The sequence below is a fragment of the Lagenorhynchus albirostris genome, chromosome 16 (genome assembly GCF_949774975.1).
Source record: "Lagenorhynchus albirostris chromosome 16, mLagAlb1.1, whole genome shotgun sequence".
In the NCBI taxonomy this organism is placed as follows: domain Eukaryota; kingdom Metazoa; phylum Chordata; class Mammalia; order Artiodactyla; family Delphinidae; genus Lagenorhynchus; species Lagenorhynchus albirostris.
This window is the reverse complement of record NC_083110.1, coordinates 46888798-46915154: the sequence shown is the minus strand read 5'-3', so window position 1 is coordinate 46915154 and position 26357 is coordinate 46888798. Positions and strand designations below refer to the sequence as shown.

Below are 26357 nucleotides of genomic sequence, written 5' to 3'. Positions count from 1 at the left end.
CGTCTCCAACCACTCCAACATCCACTCACACCCTTCTTCCCACAAATAGCTTGGGACTTGCCCCATCCCTGAGGAATTCAGCCTAATGTCCCATCTGGTTGCTGTTTCTAGCTCCAAGTCTGGGCTCTATCCAATAGGAGCAATCTTTTCCACGGTCAAGATGTAGCTCCTCGGGTTCCGCTAAAGTTCTATCTGCCTCTTTCATACACACACACTCACCCTATGCACGGTGGTAGAGTAGAAACTAACAGACTGCAATTTAAAACTCCCATTAGGAAAAGGGAAAATGGAAAAACACAGCAGCCACTTGTCCACAGCAATGACCAAAGCTCCCCTCCCCTGACCGAATAAATGTCCTTGATTTGATCCTGCTTCTGCCCACTAAGTTCTTCCTTCTCTGTTATTCTGAAACGAGTGTCGAAGAGCAGATCTTCCTTGGGAGCTGTACAGCTTTTGTAATTCACTTCCTGCTTGGGACGTATTTGGGGGATTAGGGCTGTTTTGAGGAATGGAAGAATTACATGCTTTCGGCTGTTTGGTTCCAGTTGATTCCATGCATATGTAACTATGGCCAAAGAGCTCATCCAGAGTTGTGGGTTTTTTTTAACTGATCTTATACTCATCTTTGTGCTCCACCCCTGTCTCTCTCTCTCTCTCTGTGTCTCTAATTTTAGCTCCCTTGAAATCATCTGAAACAATATGTTTCAGTGGGATAGAAAACCCTTCATCAGATTTTGGCTTCTGAATCGTCTCCCACTATCTGGATGAGAAGTCTTCCCGGGATGTGATTGGGAAGTCTGGGGGCTATTATATTATCACCTGCCAAAGCTGCCCCTTTAGAATATGAGTCACTTTTTGTAATTAGCCTGAGGTCATCAATCTAGAAGTAGTGAAAGGTTGGTTGAACACATCAACATTCTGAGTTTTCCCAACCAGTGTCACTAAAATTTCTGGATCTATCACCAACCATTGTATCTTCCAAGGTTTCACTGTAGACAATTTTCCCAAATATTCTGCCATGGCATAACACGAGTCACCAGATTCCTCGTTTGCAATGTTTTTCTTTGCCTCCTGCTATCTGATCACTAGCCACTTATTTTTGGCTTTGTTATGGCAGCGCCCCTTCTGATAGCACATTCTGTATTGGGTAGGATATAGCATAAGCTGCTGTCACAACAAAACCCAAAGCGCAGTGGCTTCAACAAGACAGATTTATCACATTTCAACAATTTTAAAATAAAATTCTTTTCACTTTTAAGCAATTCTGAAGTGGGAATGTGTCTTATAATCAATAGCATCTTCACATTGTGTCGTAGCTTAATTGGCTATGTGTGTTTTTCTTCTTGAGTAATAGGACTTCTGCAACTGATGATGTCTCAGATTGGATCTCTCTCTCATAGAACAGTCCAGACATTGACAATCCAGGACGAGCAGAGCAGTGCTATCATCCTTAACGTGGGACTCCCCTATCTGGGTCTGAGGTGGGTGTTCCAACTCTTCCAACACTTACTAGCCAACAAAAATGAGGAAAGAGTCAGGGAAGTGCATGTTCATTCCTTTTAAAGGCACAACCTAGAAATAATACATATTATTTCTACCCCACCCATTAGCCATCCATTAATCACATGTTCATACATAACTTTTAACAAAGGCTTAGAAATGTAGTCTCTACCTGGACAACAATGCTCCCAGCTAAAGTTCAGCAGGGTTTTTTAATGATAGGAAAGAGAAAGAATGGATATTAAGAATGAACTAACAGCCTTTACTGTACCTCTGCTTCCAAATTCCTATTTCCACAGCTAACGCGTTATCTCCCAACTCATTATTTTATCAAACTCAATCAGTTCATTGATCCCCCAAATGCCTTCACTCAGTCAATTTGCATTTGGGAGGTTGACTTTATGAAGCCATGGCTTTGGGGAGGCAAGATTTCCATCACGGCAGCAACAGCAACTTCAAATTGGATAGTAGACATCTCTCTTATCTTCCTGCCACCCAACAACCGCAGGGCTGGAGCCTTTTCCAATCTCATGGTCTTCTCTCTCCTCACCCTCTCTGCTCCCTCCTCCATCACCACTCTCTCATTCTTCAGCCTGTGTCCAGGGTAGAGCAGGTCCGCTCTCTCTTCCCTTTCCTTCGGCCCTTTGAACCTATGCCCTCAAAGTCTCACTTTCATCACTGACAGCACCAAGAATTTTTCCTAAATAAAGATAGATACCCTCCCTAAAAGGAATTCTGATGGAGTCACCTGTAAAGACAATAACATTACCATAATGCTTCAAAAGACTATTGGGGACCCAGGGAAGGATATCAAAGTCAAGGTCAGATGCCTAAAATTCTACCAGATGGCACCTGACACAAATCTAACAGAGAAAGTGGGATTCAGCAAATCCATAGAGCTGAGCTTTGTCTTAACACTTTGTGAGTCATTTTGAGAACAAGTCCACGAAATGATACTTATTTTCTGCCTAGTTAGCCCTCTAACGATATAATCTTCTATATTTGTCTACCAATTTCCTCACTCAGGTCTTTAGCAATATCACCACCATCCACACACTGATGAAGGTATCTGCTCAGTTGTAAAATCCATACAGCTCTTCCTTAGATACCAGTAATGAGGTATTGATGAGCCCCAGTTTCAGAAGGCAACCATTTATCTTTCCCCTTGTCTTTCTAGTGCCTATGCCAGCTATTTCTATTCTCTTTCCTGGTACCTGGGTGTCTGCTATTCGTAGTCTCTCTTTCCCCATTTTATTTGAACTGAAAACATGTCTGTCGGTGCTGGCATTAATATGCCCAAGATTCATCCAGCATGGGGCCTGATATGATCAATGATTTCCATCCGGCTTTCCCAGCATCTGTAGCTCACTACCAGGCTTGGGAATTCCAAGTAGGACAGAACTCAGATCCTGCAAGCATCCTGGCACAGACACGGTGGGTTCTAGCATGCCTCCAACAATGATGTGTAACTCTGGGCATCCGAGGGGTGGTGAGAGTCTGGTGGCCTCATGCCACTCATTGTCTGCCTCCAGGTTTGGGTCAGTTCCTGTAAGTTTGGGTCCATTCGTGTAATGGCTGAATCACTCTGGTAACAGCCCCTTTTAATAAGAAGTAGACTTTTTACGTTTTTCTTTCATGGAATTATATGTGAATGCCTCATATGGTCAAGAGAAAGCAGCTCTGCACGTCTATATTTAAATGCTGCAAATAATTCCCGCTCACTCTAACTCTATCCAGATGTGGATACTCCGTGCCCATGTAAATGAGATGGCTTGCTTTCTTTTTGGTCTTGTCGAGAATCTGCATTCTGACTCACACAGGAAAACAAAAAAATGGAAAGAATGTGCGGCAACTACACACAAGACATGCTATTTTAATAGTACAAGCTCTGTTGAAGGGAAAATCAGTGCTTTTGTGCTGCAAACAACAGCATTTGCATTTCAAGGGGCTAGACACTACAGCTCAGTAAGGACCATGCCAACAATGGCCTTTCGTCCTGGGTGTCAGCTCTTCCCATAGTTGGATTTCTGCTTTGGGTTCTAAGTATTCTTGACTAGGAGCCACATCTGTTCGGTGCCCCCAGCCTGGCTGCGGTGACTTTCTCAAAGGGAACAATTATTTCGAGATAATGGGCCCTCTGTAGTGCCTACAGCATTTTCCATGCTATGCCTCTCTCTCTCGAGCAGTGAACTGCAGTCAGGCAAATGTGGGCACCCAAAACTCGGAACACAAAAAGCAATTCACATGGCCCACCATGTTTTGTGCTCCACAGAGTGTCTCATTTAAAACACAACCCACTAAAGACCCATTTCACTAAATTGGGCTCTTACAAAATGGAATAAATAAAGAAGAGAAGGGAAAAAGGCAGCCCATCTCCTTTTGCCATTCTTGAGCCATTTACTGATGGATCTTTGGAAAAGCTTGTTCTGTGACTGACGGAGTCAAACTAATCTTCAATCCACCTTCACCCCAAACTCATCCTCCCTTCTTTGAGACAGCAGAGGGTGGAAGACCCACAGACGGTGGCGGTGCCCAGAGGCACCGGAAGTAATGACCCCGCCTTTTCACGGGATGCCTTCAGAGCTGCTCTGCAAGGTTCGCTGCAGCTCTGCTAGAAACCCACCCTCTCGCCACCATCTCAGACACTGCTCCAGTCGGTCTATGAGGTTTGACATGTGTGTTCATTTACCCTGAACTAAATGTGAAGCTGAGAAATGGAATTCAGAAAAAATAGAATCAATCACCACTGAGACGCACGTGTCATTAACCATAAATTCCTTAGAACAATAAAAGCACGTTATGCTGGCCCAGCTCTTCCAGTTTACAGCGTGCTTTCTTGGGCCACCTCACACATGATCCTCGCAGGCGTTCTGTGAGGCAGGCAGGGCAAGCTTACTACTCGGGTTTTCCAGGTGAAAAAAAATGAAACACAGGGAAGACTGTTAACTCCCCAAGATCTCAGAACTCACAAGAAGAAGAGAGGAACTCAGCGCAGGGCTTCTGGTTTCCAGCCTCCAATTATTGTCACCACATTTTAACCAGACCGCCCAGAGTCATTATCTCTACCTTCCAATTGTCTAACTTGTTAGTCTCCCAAAGGTGGAAATTTTGGGCCTGGCACTTATCTGGGAACAGGGTGACCAGCTGCCCCAGTTTGCCTGGACTCTCAGTGCTAAAACCAGGACTGTCCTGAGTGAACCAGGAGAGCTGGTCACGACAGCAGGCAGGACTTCCAGCCCAAGTAGGGCCCGTGATAGCCATGCTCCCCTCCAATCAGCAGACTCCATTCTCAGGCCATGCGTGCTATTTCCAGAGGATACCTCTAGCAAATGCTTCCAGAAAGATGAAGAAATTCAAAGGGCCTGGTCCTTTGATGGGACACGCAGGAATCCTTCAGCAGCCCTGTCCTATGAAAGCACCAGTTCCAGACTATTCACGGAACAGTGTCTCTGCCCCTCAGAGTGCGTCTGGCACAAGTAACTCTGAGCCCATCTTTCCCAGGCTGTCAGAGAACAGCCCTCCCACCTGGCTGGACCAAAGCCCTGTGACACCGTGTGACCACTGGGGTGGGGCGGGGGGCGGGGTGGCGGTTGAGTAGGAAGGAAAAAAATAAGAGACTTGCTTGTGACTTTTCCCCCCAATGACCCTGAGCTTTTGAGGATAGTTCGTTTTGGTGACTGAGTTACTCTACCGAAGAGAGGACTGATGCTAACACTTTTATATAATTTCTGTGCACTAGATGCCCTTCTGCTCAAAACAGAACAGGGCCTGTATTCTCTACACGTTTGATACTAAAGCAAGCCTGATGTCTGGCCAAATGCGGCAACAGGTATCAAAATCCTTAAAAATGTTCATAGCCTTGGGCCTAGAGATTTCACTTCGAGGAATTTTAGCTTAAGGAAACAATCGGGGACATATAAATTAATATGAATACTCTTAAGATCATCAGAGCAGGGAGATCATCTTGCCATGCTATGTTTACTGCTGGGGGTTCAGGAAGGTCTGGTATGTTTGGAGCACTGGTAGAGCTGGCTGCAAGAGAACTGGAGCTGTGCTCCCTGCTGGGGATCAGAAAGAGCCGGGCTTGTCTGGGGACACTGGTCGAGTGGTACAGAAGTTCAGGTTGAGGGTGGTGAGAGAGGCTGAAAAGCATCCTGGGAAGCAGCTCAGCCAGAGGGAAGAAACCAGGCCGGTCAAGGTTAGCCTAGGAATAAAGGCTTGCACCTTCAAGGGGTATAGAGATGGTGAGGCAGAATGAAGGTTATTATCTAACATCCATCCCCATCCAGTCCTTAGAGTCATATCTGAGGCCCAAGAAGAGGGAGGGTAGAAGGGAGAACAGAAAGTAATTTCACTAAACTCTGAGACACTCTGGGGCCCAAGGAACACTGCCTCGGGAACTTTTGCGGAGAAGGCAAGTCACGCAGATGAGAGAGTTCCTCTTCCTATTCAACCGCAAGACCCTGCACAGCTTTGCTACCATGAGCACTGTGGCAGCCATTGGCCCTTCTACATGGCTTGAGGAGAACTGCAGCCTCTCCCGCTGCAATGGCCAATCCATATGGGATTGACATATATACACCAATATGTATAAAACAGATAACTAATAAGAACCTGCTGTATAAAAAAAATAATAAAATAAAATTCAAAAATAAATTTTTGTAATCCATATGGGTATATGTACTATATATATATATATATATATATATATATACACACACACATATATAATACACACGGAAACACATATATATGTCCCAGACCTTACCAGACAAATAAAAGTAATCATCACCAACACCATCATCAATTTATCTCCCTAACTCTCCTATTAGAGTCTGATTTCCTTGGGGAAAGGGCACTTTTTCTGCCTTGTTCACCTTGATACCTTAGAACCTAGAAGAATATCTGGCTTATAGTATGCATTCAATAATATTTATCAGATAAATGGATGGCTGTCACAACCCAGATCCTTACCAGGATAACACCTAGAAATTAGACCCTCTTAAAATATTCCCCCATAATTTTAGCAAGTTTCCAAAATAGTGTCTCATGTATCCCACCATCAGCGTCCTCCCAGCATTCAGCATGCTGGTCTACTTGTCAATGCCCTCTGACCATGAAACATCATTGTCACCATTGCTCACAGTCAAAACCCCATCATCTGTGCCCAGGATTCACTTCCAATCCTCAGAGTGCCAAACTACTGCCGGGTTTGAGCCAGAGCTTGAAAAAATGTCCTCCTCTCCAATTGTGGACCACACTTTGTCACTAGGGCCCAAAGCAGCTCTGGTTGGCCCAGAAATTGACAGTCTCTCTTGAATGGTTCTGTGATTTGGGACCTTCAGCCCTCTAACCATAAACGTTCAAATCCAGTAAAAGGTGGGCAGGGATAAGACACTGTATTATTCATACCAGCTTTTTTGCTCTCTCCATCAATCCAAACTCTTCCTTCCTCACCATAATAAAACAAAATTCCCCTTGCATTATAATGTGCAAATAGACTCCAAGGGAAGGGAGAGGTGGGGTGGGGGTCACATTTTTAGCACTTACCGCACCTGGTCCTCAGTTCAGCCAGTCCAGCAAGACTCAAGGTGAGATGGAGAGTTAGAGTTAGAGATGGTGGAGTTCCAGGGGACCATAAACAACAATCTTCTTTCCTGCTGACTTCTGAACCGGGTTGGAGACAACCTAGAAGAGGAAGGCAGATGAAGACTCAACTCTCATCCTTCTTGCTGCAAGTCTGAGCAAAAACTAATTCTCATTATGGTGGTTTACATCTGCTGGTAAACAAATTTCTAATCCTGAACTCCTAACCAGCATAATTTAACCACCCAGCCTCCCCATGGACCTCCTGCAGACCTACCCCTATGCTTGCTGAATGACTGAGAGCAAGCGGGACCCCATGTCCCTGGCAGAAGCACACTCTTGCATATATACGGAGCTATATGAAAGGTAAAGACCTTAAGTCAACTGTTATTCTTCCCGGGTCATGAAATTATGGATAATTTTTAGTTTCCTCCATGAATGCATTCACGTGTACGTGTGTGTGTATGATTTTTCACATTTTCTATATGTATGCAATTTATTTGAAATCAAATTGGAAAAGAAAAGTAATTATTCAAGGTTATATTTCAAACAAAATGAAGGAAAGAAAAAGAAAGAAAATCTCACTTCCAGACAGTAGCTGAGATGGCCATGAGATTTTCTTTTTCTTTCCTTCATTTTATTTGAGATATAACCTTGAATAACGAACTCAGCTACTGTCTGGAAGAAATATGCACTTTGACATCTGATGACATTGCACCTGGGTTGGTGGCCCACTTATATCATGGAAATGAACTTTAAGCCTCGGGCGCAGAGAAGAAAGATTGCTCAGAAAATGGCAGGCTAAAGACAGAAATCCAACAAAAATATGTTCACTGGAGCTCTCTAAAGACTTGCAGAGGGCCCACTGACCTCCTCTAACCAGTTATTGAAGATTCCAAGAAAAAAAAGTTTGCCAGGCTGTAAATCCCTAGAGAGATGCTTCCTGGGTATGAGGATGTGGGGTTGCTGGTGGGGCAGGGCAGGAGGAACCTGAAACAGTGCCTCAGAATCACAGCAGCTCAGAGCCGGGAGAATCCATGGGGAAGGGAGAGAATCTGGTGTTCAGCCAACGAATTCCACTGTTGAAGAAAGAGCGAATGGAATGCCCAGTGATTTGATGAGGATGCCACGATGCTTTAGTAGCATCAGGGCACCTTCCACTTTTCTTCCCCTTTGTTTCAGTGACAAATGATAAATGTCATGTGGCCAATGAGTAGAAGAATCAAAATTGTAAGAATCAAATTGTAAGAAAGTTGTCTGGCCTTAAGAACACCCCTCTTCATAAAAACAACCAGGTGGTCCATGCAGGTTGCAGGACCCACACAAGAGAGCCAAGGAGTAAAGAGTTACAGCCTTTTCCCAAAGTATCATCAGTGGGGCTCTACCTCCACAGGATAATAATAGGTCTGATATGGGAAAAGAGGGGTGGGGAGTGGCTTTGAGAAATATTGGGTTAAACAACATTTTAAATGAGTCCTGACTGCTAACAGCTTTGTGAATTTGTCTCAAATACCTTCGACCATAGAAACTTTACTCATCTTGTAGGAATAATGTTGTACAGATGTAATTCGGATAATGCTAGGATAGAGGGTCACTGCCTTAGGCAAAATCCATAATTTATTTGGAGCAACCATGCCTAGGGTGTCCATGGCTGTGGCCTTCAGTCCTGTACCCTGAGTTTTTCCTGAGATAGTTAGAAACCCTACTCAGGAATGCTCCTGAACAGTAATCTGCTATTTGAGAACCACATGTCTGTTTATTTTTATTTTGCTAATTTTCTTGCTCCATCATCTGTGATTCAAAAATTATTTTTTGCACTGTAAAAGATATAATGAAATATCTTCCTTAAAACTCCAGCATTATTTTGATCACAGTCTTCTGTTTTGATGAACTATGGCACTGTGCCAAAGAAAGCCAAAAACAAAATCAGAGGATTTTCCTGCCTGACAGAGGATTCTCAGCAGGAGAAGAATCAAACCACCTCACCATGAACAACATCTGTTCAATCACTTCTAAACGACAGCCCGGCAAGAAAGTATGAGCTATTGATTTTTTGGTTTTGGTTGTTTTTATATTTTTAAAAAAAGTTTTCTTTGTCAAATTGGAGTTTGAAAAGGCATCTGTCACTGGGATGAAGCATGGTACCTTTGGATATCACTTTGTTTGAAGTAGGCGGCAAACTAAACACTATATAGATATACGATCTTGTACGTGGACCTTGCTAGGAATAGGCTATTTTCTTAGCAGTTCCCAAATATATAATAAAGAAGTAAACTAAAATTTGATCTAAATTATTATTAGAATCTGCAGAGCCAATAGCTAAATCTAGATGCCAAAAAGAGTCAAGGCCAAAGAAATAATACATATGTAGGTCACAGACAAACTTGGTCAAGAGAGTGTCACTGAACCACTGAATGACAAAATACTTTGTTTCAAACTTATCTCTACGTATGGTAATATTCACGATGAATGTGACTAAAAATATATGTAGAGCAGCCTTACCAAAGTTCTTAAGTCATCCAAACGGTCAGAAGTGTGCCACTTCTAGTGAAGGCAATTGAAAATTTAGAATATACAACCTTTGATATGAGATCCTTTTCCCCCTGCAAGAAAATACCCCAATCCCCACCCCCAAACGAAATGGCCAACTCGTGGTCCTACAGAGAGAGAACCCAAGGCCAATGGCTCCAGTGGCCACAAAGAGGAGGGATAGCTGATTGTTTGTGTGCAGGTATGTGTGTAAAACACACTTTAAACTCTACACTTCTACAGTAGGGAGAACAACTAACAGACTGCTTTAATATATGTCTCTACCTCCAAAAGCTTTTTTTAAATTTTTGTTTTGTGTTCCTTAAATAACATGTCCTGCCATTCTCATGGTCATCCATAAGAAAAGATTGGTCCTCATGGTCTGCAAACCCTCTGTTTCATAAACAGCAGCCTGTCTTAGCAAGTGCTTCCTCAAGAATGCATAATCAAAGAAATCTTTATCTTTGAAAGTAGAAATTTCGATAGAACAATAATTAATTAATTTTTTAATTTTTTTCTCCCCTGCTGCGAAAATTAACCTGCATTTGCTTTTTAGAAAGGGTTCTGATTTTGCCTGGGGCTGGGCCAGGGTCTGCCCTGCATGGAGGGCTGGAGGTGGTGGCTCTTTAGAAACTATAGGCTGGAATAGGAGTGATAACGGAGGAGAGCTGGAAGGGGAAACAAAGCAAGGTGGGGGGCACTCGGAGAAAGGGAGCGTTAAGTCTAACTCTGTTCCCCATTGAGGCTACAGTTCTCAGGTTCTAGGTGTTTCCTGAATTTCAAGCTCTGGCCCCTTCATATAGTCACAGAAAAAAAATTGTTTTCATTTACTATAAAGTGACAATACTACTTCACAGCAGATATTTCATACAAGGTAAGGGGCATCTGTAGGACTTTGAGAGTCAGACACACAAAGGAAAATAGAAGGACAAAGAGAGAGTTAGCAGTGTGAGAAATCATGCCCACAACTCTGGGAAAACCTTCTATATTAAAAAAAAAAAAATCGGGGGTAAAGAAGACATACAGATGGCCAACAGGCACATGAAAAAACACTCCACATCGCTAATTATCAGAGAAATGCAAATCAAAACTACAGTGAGGTATCACCTCCCACCAATCAGAATGGCCATCATCAAGAAGTCTATAAATAATAAAGGCTGGAGAGAGTGTGGAGAAAAGGGAACCCTCCTATACTGTTGCTGGGAATGTAAATTGGTGCAGCCACTATGGAGAACAGTATGGAGGTTCCTTAAAAAACTAAATACAGAGCTGCTATGTGATCCAGCAATACCACTCCTGGGTATATATCCAGAAAAGATGAAAATTCTAATTCCAAAAGATACATGCACCCCAGTGTTCATAGCAGCACTATACACAATAGCCAAGACATGGAAGCAACCTAAGCATCCATCAACAAAGGAATGGATAAACAAGATGTGTGTGTGTGTGTGTGTGTGTGTGTGTGTGTGTGTGTGTGTGTATATATATACACACACACATACACAAAATCGACTGTTACTCGGCCATATAAAAGAATGAAATAATGCCATTTGCAGCAACATGAACATGGATGGACCTAGAGATTGTCATACTAAGTGAAGTTAAGTCAGACAGAGAAAGACAAATACTATATACTATCACTTATATGTCGAATCTAAAACAATAATATAAATCAGCTTATTTACAAAACAGAAAAAGACTCACAGACATAGGAAAAAAACTTATATTTATCAAAGGGGAAAAGGGAGGGGGAGGGACATGCTACTCTATGTATAATAAACAACAAGGATTTACTGTAGAGCACAGGGAACCATACCTAATATCTTATAATAACCTATAATGGAAAAGAATCTGAAGCTGTATACCTGAAAATAACACAATATTGTTAATCAACTATAGTTAAATTTTAAAAAAATGTTTTAAAAGCATAATTTCCTCATAGGCAATGTTGCCTGTGAACAAAGGCAGTTTTACTTTTTCTAAAAAAAAACTAAAAGGAGGAGGAGGGGGTAAAGGAAGGGAACGAACCTCCAGAACAAAGATGGGCAGAGGGGTGTTGGGGATCCAGTTGGGATGGGTTGAGGAAGAGGAGCTACGCACAGGTCCCTGAGACCTCAGGCTGGGGCTCTGAGGCTTCAGAGAGCAGACCAGGCTTTGGCCTTGATGACGCAGGGCCTAGGAGCAAGGCTGGTGAAATGGGACCCAGCCGTGGACCATTCTGTGGGGAAACTGGTGGACTCACCTAGGGGTGACTCATGGGGATGGCTGAGATGGTCACCTGTCATGGGAGGAACATGAAAAGGGCCAAGGTTTAGCAACTAAACATGATTATGAAGTGACTAAAATGAGGGCATGGGAGAGAGAGCAGAAAAAGCAAGGAACAGGCCTGATGGGGAACAAACAATGCATTTACGGAGAAGGGGCCCAAGTGTTATATGGGCACCCTGGACCTTTGAAGCCAGTTAATCATTCCTGAAATTCCTGATCCTGGTGGCCCTCTCCAGAGGAAGATAAGACCTATCCTCATCTGTAAGAGTAATAATCTCCTTTGCTGGTCATTTTATTTGCTGTGATACCGTGCCCTAAGCCTTTGCCCTCCATTAAATTGCAGCATTAAAATTATGTAAGATTTTAGGGTGCTTCCGTTCATACAAGGACAAGTCAAAAGCCACGGTTGCTGTATTTACATAACACAGATACATTTCAAAAGAAAATATAAGCCATACTCCTGCATTTTGCAAAAGCAATCCCATTGAAACATAAAGATGTTTACACAGTCTTTATCACACTGAAGATGTTTTCATTTTGTTTGGTCCATGTCCCAAACTGTATTTTGTTTTAGACTTCTGCTCATTTTCTTTTGTTTGTGAAGGGCTATGTCAGGCCGAGTCTCCATTTCCTCAAACACTCTGGCTCCAAATGAATTATTGATTAGAGAAAAAGTAATGCTATCATCTAGATGCCTTGCTTTCTTCCATGGCTGCAGCTGTGTGCTCACCACCAGCTCTCCCTAACCTTTGTCTGAAAAGCAAATATCAAGTTAAAAGAAGGAGGGAACATAACGTGGAATGGTGGGCTTGGAAGGCAAATGGTGAAGGTATAGAGCTGATGGCATCCTATCAAGGCGGTGATGCAAGGGGAATTGGCCGTGGCAGTCAGAAAGATCCTCTAGCAACACAGGCTTCCATGGGTGACGGTTGGTAAAGGACTGACAGCATCAGAGGTTTGGGTTGGTGGAAGTCCAGAAGGGCTAGAAGAGGAATCAAAAGCACAGACCTTGATTGTAAACTTGACTGTGGCTCTGAGCCTAAATAGAAAATCATGCTAAGAGTTTGGGAGAGTCTGTGTGAGATATAGTAGGAAAAAAAGTAATATATGTTTACAAGCTAGATAAACTTGATTAAGACTGAGATGCTCTTAGACTGAGTCACACACCAGGGCAAAGATGACTAGAATTGACCATGGGAAGAAACAGAAGTAGCCAGGAAGAAACCTGAGGCTGAGGATTTTTTTCCTTGTGTAGGGCAAGCATAACCTAGGAAATAGACATTTTGCAATAAAAGGGCAGTCCAAAGATGAAATATTCACAAATCCTGAAACTATTCCAACAACCCTAAGGGGCGCTCATCAGCATGGTACTTCCTACCTAAGAGGATCAGGCAGCAGTTTTCCATATGAGATGGGGCATGGGGAAGGGAAGAGAAAGACAGCAGCCACTGGGGATCTGTGCGAGGTGTCATCTGAGTCATTTTGATCCTTGAAGCAAAGTGGCTACATTTCCCAATGATAAAGGAGAAAACAGTTTGGATGCTTCCTTTCCAAAGATCAGGGGAAGCATTTCTCCCCAGTGAGGATTCAGGCCAACACAAGTGATATATCAAGTATCAGTGATGTCGAAGACTCAAATCCCAGCAATGATCTCCAGGATCCTACAGCCAAAGACGTCTGTGGTCCAGAACCATCAGAAAAAGCAGCATAAGAAGCTGTGAAGCTTCTAAAGTCCACTGTGGTGTGGAAAGAGGGCCAGGTAGGAAGGCCAAGTTAGGAAGATGAAGGTGGGAGGTGGACTCCACTGTGGTCCTGTAGAATAATCCTAGACAGAATTAGCTTCATATCTTTCTAAGACGTCTTCAGCTTCCAAAACACTTCTGTAGGCATTATCCCACTTAATTTCTGGAATCAGAGGGCCATCTTCAAATTTAGGCTCCACCAGTTCTTAGCCATGGTGATCTTAGGCCAGTCACCTCTATGAGCTAAAATATCCTTATCAGTTAAACGGGGATAATAAAACTATTGACTTCCAAGCATTAATGTAAGGATTAAGTGAGATGATATATGCCAAGCCTTTCACATGGTGCCTGAAAAAAATAGTAAGCACTCAACATGTTTGACCTACTTTTTAAAATTATCCACAAACCTCACGCTAACCCTGTGAGGTGCCCAGGACAGGTATTACCATCCTCATGTTACAGGTGAGGAAACCAAAGCTCAGAAAATGACTTGCCTAACACTGCAATGGTGTAGCCCCTCAAAGAAAAAGAATAGGAAGCTTTCTGCACAATCAAAAATGAGAGCACTGGAGACAGTGGCATCCTGGCATTGTGTATCCATGTGCTTGCTTCCCATGGCATCTGGGGATGGGTCAGAGGAGCAAATGAGTTTCAGATTTTTAAACCAAAGGAAAATTTGACAGAAAATCTTCCAGCATTTTCTTTGCATCTCAGATGCAGGACCATTCTGATTCCCATTCAGAAAGGTTTAAGTTTTAAGATCAGGAGGATCTCAGGAGACAGTCCGGTCCAAAACGGGAGGGAAGGATGGTGCCCATGGGAGGAAGATGTGCCACCATGGAAGCCTGGATGCCCTTGATCACACACGTGGTGCTGGTGAAGACCTCCTCTCATGAGCCAGCAGGGCCAAGTGCATGTGGCTGAGCTTTGAAGTTCATACCGAAAAACACTGACTTTCTGGAATCCCCATGGACTGACTCATTGTGGAGAGAGCTGAGGACTTACTCCTCAAAGCAACCAAAACTTTAAAAAATATATTTCTATCACCCTTGTAACGAAAATCTGTTAATGGATCACAGCTATCTGGGCTTTCTAAGCAGGGTACATTGAGTATAGCTCAACATCTCCTTGACAACTCAAGGACATCACCGTGAATATCCATTATTATCCCAGCTTGTATACAGTCATCCTCTTGGGATATTTTGAAGCATAGTATAAAGGGGTTTCCACCAAACTAAATAGTTCCAGATTATTGGGATTTCTCGGTGCATCTCTGTGCTTCTTTTAATATTATTTTTGCCTTGTCTCTTACCATGAGCACTTTTTCCTTTGCCTGCCTTTATCTGTCTCCTGTTTTCTCCAAACCCCTTTAACTTGCCTTTTCTCATCTACTAAAGACAGCCATGCTCTGTAAAATAGGTTGTAAAATAAGTACAAATAACACTTTTAAAGGGTAAATTTTATGATATGTGAATTATATCTCAATAAAGCTATTTTTAAAGTGAACTGCAGACTATAAAATCTTACGAAAGGTGAGATATCACATCACTCTTTATATTGATAATAAACTATTTCACTCTTTTATTTAAAAATAAAAAAGCACAAATAGGCTCTGAGTGAGGACTCAGAATTTTTTCCACAAGTAATAAGCCTGAGAGTTAAGGTATGGTTCTTGAAACATCTATTTTTGTTTATTTGACTTTCTGGCATAGTTCTTAATCCTATAAATAAAGTTAATTTTAGTGAGATGTAGTATGACTCTAGATTTTTCTTATCAAAGCCTCCTCCCTTTTCTTTTGTTCATTCATTTGGCATTTTTAGTAGGATGGCCTACTATGTGCTAGGCCCTAGAAATGAAGAGGAATCTCTAAGTGACTTAGATCTTCCTTGCATGGATTTTAGGTGTAAACCTCTAGGAAGTATGAGCTTTGATGCTTCTTTGATTTGCATTCCCATAATATCTCTATGACTCCTAAATCCAATCATACCCCAAGGAGGCATCATAACCAACCCACTGGGAGGCCAGCCCACTGCTGGAAAGCTGGTCCAGAGTGGGGATCCTTGATCAGAGGAGAATGCTGAGAAGTGAACGAGAGCTACTTTCACTTGTTGCATTCTCTAGTATTTTTCCATGGAGCACCTAGAACTGTGTCACTCAGAGTATTTCTCAGAGTATTTCTCAGCATCAGCATTACCTGGTAGCTTGTAAGAAATACAGAATCTTAGACTATACCCAAGACCTATTAAATTAGAATCAGCCTTTTAAAAAGATGCTCAAGTGATTCATTTAAAGTGCCGAAACACCTGGCGCTTTACCCACTGCAGTAACCACATCTTTCAGAGCCCTGGATGAACAATGCCAAACATGAGAGGCCACCACTTGACACAGGGGCACATCCCATTGGCCAGCAGGCAAAGATGCTCTCGATGATGCCAAGCAGATGTTCAGCATATTTGTTGAGCAGTCAGAGACCACTGCTGTTCTCTTCGCCATGCCTGTCAGGTTCAATAACTCTTCTCCAATGACTCATCTCTTCATACACATGTGTTGTAATTTTCTTTAAAGATCAGCTTGTCAGCAGCATTCAAAGCTGGGTGCTTTTCCTTTGTTGCAAAACTTCATCCATATTCCTGGAAACACCCCCCAGCTCAAATTCAACTATAGTCTTCCTGACACCACTTCATTCATCCACTCATTCACTTGAAAAGTACTTACTGAGCAGACTATGTGTCAGGCACTGCCAGCATCTTCTGCATTTTCCATTCAGTGACCACCATGTAAACCACTTAGTTTCCACATTTTACATAAGACTGGAAATATATTTTTAAAGTGTGAAATATGGCTTCTATCCTTAATTAACTAGTACTATAATTGAGTAGGAAAGATGTATAATTTTGAAATTTATGGAGAACAAAGTTTCAAAAACACAAAAGGATGCTATGTGCCGTACTGGAACCAGCACTGAATGTGCCTCAGTCAGGAGACCTGGGACCAGGTTCTGGTTCTTCCATTAACCTACTTCAGATTCTTTGACAAGCTTTTTTGCCCCTCTAATCTTCAGTTTTCTCAACTACTGAAAAAAGGTGTTGGACCATCCGATCTAAAAAAATTCCTCCTTGTCTCCAATACCCAAATGCCCAAGGATGGACCCTAAACTACATACATAAACTCAGAGTGAATTCAAGGTAAGAAAGCATGGGATCAATGGGAGACTGTACGTTATCATTATTAAGAGTTCTGGCTTTGATATCAGACAAATCTAAGTTCAAATCCTTGATGTGGTATAAGCTTAGCACACTTGAGGCCTTTGACAAGTCACTCAATCTTTTTGATCTTCAGTTTTCTCATTTGTAAAATGAGGATAATCACAGGATTATCGTGAGGATTAAATGGATTAATTCATGTAAAGCCCTCAGCACAGTGCCTGATGTAAAGGATGTGCTAATAGATGGTAATGATAGTGTTGATGGTGATGATCGTTGTATTTTCAGGGTCTTTTGAAGCACATGTCCCTTCCAGTAAGGATAAACTTCAACACTAGGTTGGGGGAACTGACAGGATATGGGATAAACTACAAGGAAACCGACCAGCTGGCAGCAGAGAAGCTAAAGGAAAGAACGATAAGAGGTAGGGAAGATGGGAATGCAGGTAAGCTGATGGACAACTTTGTTGACCAGAATGGATGGGGAAGGGAGGACTCGGTTTGATAGAAAGAGCCGGATGTGATGGAAGGGTGCTTGAGTACAGTGGCTCTGGCACCTCTGTGCAGTCAAGGAGTTAAGAGACTGAAGGAAGGGAGACCAGCCAGGTGCCTACTGGGTAGTGACTCTTGGGTAAAAGGCTGAGAGCTGGAAAATAGGGCAATAAGTCAAGAAGGAGAAGCAATCCTCTAGAGGTAGCCAAGTGTCTCTTCAAAGATCCTCCCCAAGAAATTCCTCTTTGTCTTACACACACACATGTTTAGCGTTTCTTCCCACCCCAATTGAAACTAGAGGAAACACAGGACCGTGCCCATGTGTGTGAAGGTATGCAAGAAGCTGAGATCACATCCTGTCTGAGTTCTGAGTCAGAGAATCCCATAAGAGGATACCGAGGGTTGCTAAGCAGGCCATGCCACCTTCAGCCTGGCTGTAGTCAGAGATCTGGTTGAATAAGAATAGGGCCCAAGCCCTCCAGGCATGGCAGAGCCTCTGCAGCACCATGTGGTTACTATTACTGAGACTAAACAGTGAGCTGAGTGCTTGTATAGGCTGTGTCCATCCTCAGTCTCCTTCAGAGTCTGTACCCCAGGGCTGTCCAGGAAGAACAGAGAATGCCCAACAGAGCCATGGGAGGCAACTACTGTTCCCTAGAGACACCCCAGAGGTGGAACTAGGAAATAACTTGGCCTAATTACAGACCAAATTGACCAGAAATTTGCCCCTGGGGCTATCACTTGTTATCCCTTGGCATGCTTCGTTTGGACTTGGTGCATACTGGGATATATGCTCTTCTCCACAGCTTCCTGGATGGCAAACACTGCCCTGGCTGTGTCAAGAAACTGTCATGGCATAAACAGAGATGTGCCTGGAGAGGTGGGACAACAGAGGGAGGACAATTAACATTCCCCCCTGACACATGACCCACACTTCACACTGGGGTCAAGCCTGACTTCATCTCCCACAGCCCAGTTATCTTCTGCCAGAAAAAAAAAAAAAAAGATGTGATGGGAGATGGGAGCCAGCTCTCAAAGGAGCACATATGGCTATGTCCCCAAGACCATAACCAGGTGGAGAATTTACTGTAAAGAACAGAATGGTTCTTTGAAGTCATCACAGGAAGAGCCTCCTCAATCCCTTTCTTTCTTGGCCTTAACTCATGTATTCAGCGGCAATTACTGAGCGCTGGCTGTATCAGCCATAGTCCTAGATGCTTTTATGGATTCCACAAAGTCCCTGATCATCTACGCAGTAGGTGCTGCATAGGGGGAAAGAGAAGACTTCCCCGAGGCAATGGCATTTGAGTGGGATCATGGGTGATGAGCAGTGTGTCCCATCCAGAAGAGGAGTCCAAGGCGGGGGCGGGGGGGGGGGGGGGAACTGCCATTTGAAAGGCCTAATCGGTGATAGCCTGTTGCTTTGGTGGCAGGGGAGGGAGGTGCCCTCTGCTGCTCGTACAACCCAGCAACTATGGTGTTCTAGTGAGTGGAGCTCCATCCTTCCAAATCTCAGCTCAGTCTCCCCTTCTCCCATCCTAATGTTCCTGAAGGTACCTCCCACAGTCGAAAGCAGCTGGTTATCCTTGAAGTGAGGATCTCTTTGTTCTTAAATGGCTTTCCTTCTCTGTTCTGTTTTGGTCCGACCCCTCCCTAGATCACAGCCCTAACACTAGCACTAATAGCACTAAAACTTCAGCACTAACAGCAGCAGGAACTGAGACCTTATTTTCCAGATGGAAACTTGGGATCAATGGTCCAACTCAGTAATATGCACAATGGTGTGGTCAGAGCCTAAGGGTCCACAGTGATGCCCACGAAGCTGCCTCAGGAAGCATGATAAAGTCCGCAGGGCCGTTTTTCTTCCAGAGCAGCTCTATTCCTATCCATCTTTTGAATTGTGCCTCCATGTAGGAATCTTCAAAAGGAGGAAGGGGCTGATGTATCCCCTCCTCTACTGCATATGGGTTGAGTGCACAGTGCCTAGTGGTAGCACATTCTGTCCTTGGAACTATAGATCCAAAAATGGGTTCTTACCCTCAAAATGCACTTAAACAAAAAGACAAACAATAAACTTTTACAGTCTTCCAGTAAGGCAGCTACATAAAAACAAGAGTACTTAGAACACAGACCATAAGCCAGACTATGTAAATTCTAAGATGTGTGATCATGGACAAATTACCGAACTCTCCGTGCCTCTGTTTTCCCGTCTATAAAATAGGCCCAATAATTGTACTTCCCTTGTTGGGCAGTTATATGAATTTATTAAGTGAATATATCTAAGGCACTAGAATGTCTTAGGAAAGAGCGTGACATGTATAAGCATCATGTAATGTTTTAAAAAGAACAATAATGAGGTGAGTGCCTTCATATGCCAAGTGCTGAAGGGGGAGGGGGGCATGCTCAGAAGAAGGAATAATTGATTCCGTCCGGGGAGTCAGTTAAGACTAAAAAAAGGTGATATTGGTTCTTGCTCTTGAAGTTTGCCGGGCAGAAGAGCAATGGAAGGGTTCTCTGGGTTTAGGAAACAACACTGGCAAAGTTCTTACAAGGCATGTTTTCTGATTTGAGATTGATTCCCAGTAAAAGTCTTAGAAAGCTATCAACATTGAATGAGGCTGGGCAGAACATTTCACAAACTATCTTGCAGCAAAGTGTACAGAATTACCAGACAGTGGGACAGTGATAGGCTGGTAAATGTTTAACCTAATGGGAAGTGAGGGAGGCCTGATTTGTAGCATTTGCTCATTTCTGTAATATAAATACTCCCAACATAGTTGATTTCAAGCTATCAGTGTTGTCAACAGACTCATAAAATTCCTGAAGATTTAACACTCGGCTTTCAGAAGCCAGTACGAGCAGGCTCCAGCACACCACGGCGTCAGAAGCACTCTGAGAAATACAGGGCTTGGGTTCGCCTCACTTGGTGCCACAGAACGGTGGAGAGGACAGATCTGACATTCTGCTCAGAGCACAGCTACGGCAAAAGTCGCTTGAGGTGGCCAAGCCCTCCTACTCACTAACCTTCGTGACTACTGAATCTGGCATGAGTTTTATTTGCCAGAAACAGAATCTACCTGGCTCATTTAATCAGGAGGAAGATACTTTGAATTTTATTTTTTTAAAGGCTCACAGAAGACCTGGGGTGTTAGAAAAGCCGATCAAGGTTAGGCATCCAATAGCATTGCCCAAGACCAGGATGAGAAAATCCAAGCACTGAAAGGCAGGAACTCTGCTCAATCCCTGTTGTAGGACCCTTCCACCAGCCCCGAAGCCACTTCTGCATCAGGAATTGCATGTTAAGACCCCCTAGGAAGCTGTCGCTTCTGCTGCTGCTTCCACAGAATGCCAGACACCACTGCAGCAAAAAGGAAAGAACCGCACTCAGACCAAGTCCATTTGTTCTGTGTTCCCTCCCCTCCAAACGAATGACTCTACTGGGAGCTTGGGATCGGCAGGACGTGGGTCCCACTCCGCATGCTAGCAGCACTGGAGTCTGGGTATGAATTCTGCAGCTACTGGGGTAAGAAGATTCCTAACAGGAGCATTTCCCCAAGTCAGAGAGACAGCACAAATTTGGAGGGCAAGCATCCTCCTTGAATTCCACTGAGATTATTTTCAAGTTCTTTTCTGTCTTGCACAGAAAGGTTTCCCCTGAAGCCATGCTACCCTTAACGTCTTTCTACAAAGAAAAAGGTCACCTGCTAGGGGAGAAATGTTACACATTATGACTACATTCTTTCAGACAATAGAGAACTAGGTGCATCCCACTGTGTGTTTCTACATAATCACACACAAAAAAAATATCACAAATTCTAGCACTGTGTAAATATAGCCACACTTTGGAATCAGACAGACCTGGTTACCTAGCCTCTCTAGGCCTCAGTTTTGTCATCTGTTGAATGAGGATGATAATAATAATACCCTACCCCTTTGGTTGTGGTGAGGATTCAGTGAAATCTGCTATGTTAAGAAACCCATATCACAGTGGAGTTCAAAACCTGGTAAAACTTTTTGTAAAGGGCATTATGGCCTAGTGGAAAGGGTATGAATATTGGTGTCAGACAGACCAAGTGATGGATATGACTTAAGCCCCCATTTTCTTGTCTGTAAAACAAAGACAATAATAACTCCTGTCTTACAGGGCTGTTGTGAAGATTAAAAAGAATGTGCCATGTCTAGCACAAGACATAGCTTGTAATAACTGCTCAATTAATGATAGCCATTATCAATATTATTACTATTATTTATGTCATTATATGACACAGCCTAAGTGAGAACATCAGCTATTCCCAACGTGACTGGCCTCTCAGAAACTAGTGGGTATCTTGACTGAGAATTTAAGAAATGGCAAAGAGTTCTATATATACATTTTAATCATCATTTGTGTCATGCACTCTGGTTTATAAAGCATATTCACTATTTCATCTGCACCCCATGCCAGTCTTATGAGTCAAGCAGAACAACCCTATGAGATAAGTATTATTACACTACTTTGCCTCAATGTCAGACGAGTCTGCCTCAGAGAGGTTAAGTCACTTGTCTAAGTCACACAGAAAATTTGTGATAAAGCCAAGGCCAAAATGGAGGTCTTCTGGGTTTCTGTGGAGTGTTCTTTCCACCACTTTATGCTGGAAACAAACTTCATCGGTTTGCTCTTCCATTTATTCAACAAACTTTTATTTATTATCTTTTGTATATCAGTCGCTATGCTAAATAGGTTCTGTTGATCCAAAGATGAATAAAAGAAAGTACTTCCCCTCTAAGACAATTTAAGAAAATACCCCCCACAAACACCCAGGGAATTTAACAGAAAATACTTCTACCAATTATATGACTCTCAATGTTTTTAAAAATTGTATTTGCAAATAAGATGATCAAATTTTAAATGGGACAACTGCTCTCACTTGAGCTATAGCATATAAAATTAATATAATAACATTAAAAAGTAATATTAAAATCATTAAAGTGAGTTTTTTCAAAGAATTACTTTTCAACTGCTAAAATTTGTTTCATTTGTTTTAAGTTGACTTTATTGCTAATAAGACCAGCCAATGTGCCAAAAGGAATCTAAATAAGATGCCAATACATACTGTTCACAACACAGATTCAGAATTAAAAACTCTTGGCCTTTTTTGGGTCCAGGTCTCCTTAGACAGTTTTCCCTCCAGCTTTGCTTTGACCCCAGCCACTGTGAGAAGAGGATATAAAACACTGTGGGTTCCAGAATGTTCTGTGCCCGGAAGATCTCCATTCAGAATTTTTGGCCAAATGTCCCATTAATTCCCCTTTGACTAAGGCACTTTGGGGTCAGATGAACTTGGCGTCTATGAAGATTACAGAAAAGGGACTGGGTCCAGAGTTCACACCAAGGCTACATATTTTTGAAATTTGGGGTGAAGCCAGACTCTGCTGTAGGGATTTAGGAGGGAGTTAGCTCAGGGAAACCTTTCCCTAATGAAAGAATTTTGCAGTTAATATTGTTGTTCTTCTTTTTTTTTTTTTAACCAATAATAATAGTGCCTGCCACTTAATGAGGGACAAGTATGGGTGAGCACTTTACATATACTGTTTCTTTTTTAAATTTTATTTATTATTATTAGTTATTTTTTATTGTAGTATAGCTGATCTACAATATTGTGCTAGTTTCAGGTGTACAGCAAAGTGATTCAGTTATATATATATATATACATTCCTTTTTCCAGTTCTTTTCCATTATAGGTTATTACAAGATATCGAACATAGTTCCCCATGCCATACGGCAATCCTTGTTGTCTATACACATACTCTTTCTAATCCTTATAAATAATAATGTTGCAAGGTATTATAATTTCTATTTTACAGATGAAAAAATTGAGGCTCAGGAGGGAAGTAATTTTTCCAAGATCACATAATAAGAGGCAGAAGATGACATTTAAAACCAACATCTATATTATTCCACTTTTCTCTGTGTCTCTGCTACCTCATCTGACATCTTCCCCACAAAACAGCAAGACTAGTCCTCAAATATATATGGCTATACAGGAAATGTCAACTGCTGGTCTAAACATATTTACTAAACATCACCTAAACGCCCAGCTCTATATTAGGCGCTCAGGAGTTGTGAAGAATTCTTGTTTTGGCATATTTCTTGACTTAGGAAAAATCTGCCTCTGTATCCTTTTCCCGCATTTTCCTATGATCTATTTTTCTAGCCACTAGACATAATACAAAAAAATTAGAATCTTCTATGGCTTGGGAGAGCTAAATGAAAGACTTTGCTCAGTCAAAAATCATAATGATATCAATAGTCCATTTGAATCTCATGGATCTCAAACAACATAATTTGTGTCACAGTGACAATTTTTAAAAAGTGTCTCATTGAGAAAATTAAACCACTGCATTTGTATTATATTTTTAAACAATTACCAAACCTTCCCCTACTTTATTTAACATTGCAAAGTTTGCTGTTGAACTTCCTGTGAAAAATACCCTGAGACACTTTGCCAGAACTGGCTGTAGATTCGTACTATCATGAGCAGGGCAGCTGAATTGCGCTGTTTGGTGACCCTTAAGAAGAGGGAGAGGGAGAGCGGGGGACAATATGGGGGTAGGGGCAAGGAACAGTATTTCGAAAAAGCACATTCAATATTATAATACAATGTTCTATTTAGAAAATAAAATACATTGCTGTCACAATACAAACTTTGAAAGTAAAGCTTCACAATAACTTCTTTGCTAGCAGTGCATGAGCGTGAAAAAGTTGGCCTAAGAAATGCTACTCCATATATATATATGATTAGGAACTCATCAGCTTACCCCTCAGTCTTAATTCCAGAGCCAAGTTCTCAAATCCATGCAAAGACTTGTTCCATTTGCAAAACTCTAAGTTGTCATTTCAGTGACTGGATTTCAGACACTTGTTTGGTTTTGTTGGTTTCATTTTTATCTTCCTCACTTAAAGGAGAAATAAACCAAAGCTTTCTTCTCCCTAAATGGCTTGAGAGGGAGAAAAATATGAATAAATTATGTTCTAATGGATTACTGAAGATTCCTACACATCCACCTGGATTCCACCCAACTTTTGAAGCAAAAAGCATAGGGCATTCCCACTTCATAAAGCAAGAATGTCTGGTTACTCTACTTCTGATTTCATGTAATTGAAAATAGGTCCTAGCCACCAACTACTCTGGATCAGGGTTCATGTGCTTTCCTCCCTGCCACTCTAGCTCCATCACTGAGGAAGAGTTTCAAATGGCCAACTCACCATCTTGTAAAGATTCCTATTCACCAGCTCTGTTAGAGTAGAGCCTCAGGGAACTTAGCATACCTCCTAGTTTACAACTAGTTTGTTCGACTACTGGCAAAAATCAATAAAGTACTAAAAGGAAGGAAGGAAGGGCAACAAGGACATGTTTGACAAGGTGTGTAAATCCACTTTTCTGATGGCAAAGGACAATGAACAGGATTCATAGCAGCAAAAGGATAGTGACCAAAAGTTAAGACAGGACATATCAAGGTAGCTGAAGAGCATGAGATCCAGGCCTTTTATTTAGGAGGAGAAACAATATTTGACATTTTCACCAGTATTAATTTGTTAGATAAGCAATTTCAATATATCATAATACTTATGATTCCCTTTGGCAGTGTCCTGATAATATTTTAATATATCAAGACCTCTAAGGGGTGCTGGTTAGGGTCGTTAAGGTGGAAGGTGAGGGTATAATGGAACCAAACTTGTATAGACCACTCAGGGTCCAAACAGGAAGCAGAAAGCAATTCCTCATGCCACAAGGAAAATGGCTTCTGGGAGATGGATGGCCCAATGATACCTGTGTAATTTTAAGCATGGCTCTTTTTTTATGTGTTTTATATATTATGAATCCATCTAAGACTTAATTTGAAAAAAATATCTCCACTGCTGAAAAGGAATAAAGTTAAAAAATACTAGATGAGGGCTTCCCTGGTGGTGCAGTGGTTGACAGTCTGCCTGCCGACGCAGGGGACACAGGTTCGTGCCCCTGTCTGGGAAGATCCCACATGCCGCGGAGCAGCTGGGCCCGTGAGCCATGGCCGCTGAGCCTGCGCGTCCGGAGCCTGTGCTCCGCAGCGGGAGGGGCCTCAACAGTGAGAGGCCCGCGTACAGCAAAAAAAAAAAATACTAGATGAACACCATTACAACAGAACAATCTTCTTCTTGAGAACAATTTTTAAAACTGGATAGAACATTAAAACAAAACGTTCCATTAAAAGTATTAAAGAACAGGGAGGCCTTCAAGATGGCGGAGGAGTAAGATGTGGAGATCACCTTCCTCCCCACAAATACATCAGAAATACATCTACATGTGGAACAACTCCTACAGAACACCTACTGAACGCTGGCAGAAGACCTCAGACCTCCCAAAAGGCAAGAAACCCCCCACGTACCTGGGTACGGAAAAAGAGAAAAGAATAAACACAGACAAAAGGATAGGGACGAGACCTGCACCAGCGGAAGGGAGGCGTGAAGGAGGAAAGGTTCCCACACACTGGAAGCCCCTTCGCGGGCGGAGACTGCGGGTGGCGGAGAGGGAAAGCTTAGGAGCCGCGGAGGAGAGCACAGCAACAGGGTACGGAGAGCAAAGCCGAGAGATTCCCGCACAGAGGATCAGGGCCGACCGGCACTCATCAGCCCCAGAGGCTTGTCTGCTCACCTGCCGGGGTGGGCGGGGGCTGGGAGCTGAGGCTCGGGCTTCGGTCGGAGTGCAGGGAGAGGACTGGGGTTGGCGGCGTGAACACAGCCTGCAGGGGGTTAGTGCACCACGGCTAGCCAGGAGGGAGTCCAGGGAAAAGTCTGGAGCTGCCGAAGAGGTAAGAGACTTTTTCTTGCCTCTTTGTTTCCTGGTGCGCGAGGAGAGGGGATTAAGGGCGCCGCTTAAAGGAGCTCCAGAGACGGGCGCGAGCCGCGGCTATCAGCAAGGACCCCAGAGACGGGCATGAGACGCTAAGGCGGCTGCTGCCGTCGCCTGTGCAGCCCGCCACTGCCAAGGTCCCGGGATCCAGGGACAACTTCCCCGGG

The 26357-nt window shown here is 42.8% G+C and overlaps 1 long non-coding RNA gene across 1 annotated transcript; it reads right to left on the bottom strand.

Moving 5' to 3' along the window:
* Window positions 1-1624: 1624 nt before the first annotated feature.
* Window positions 1625-26357, bottom strand: LOC132507258 (uncharacterized). The gene is made up of 4 exons (XR_009536109.1): window positions 25993-26357; window positions 24119-24298; window positions 7051-7188; window positions 1625-2248 (listed from the first exon to the last, which is right to left on the bottom strand). It is a non-coding gene; the product is annotated as an uncharacterized LOC132507258 (long non-coding RNA).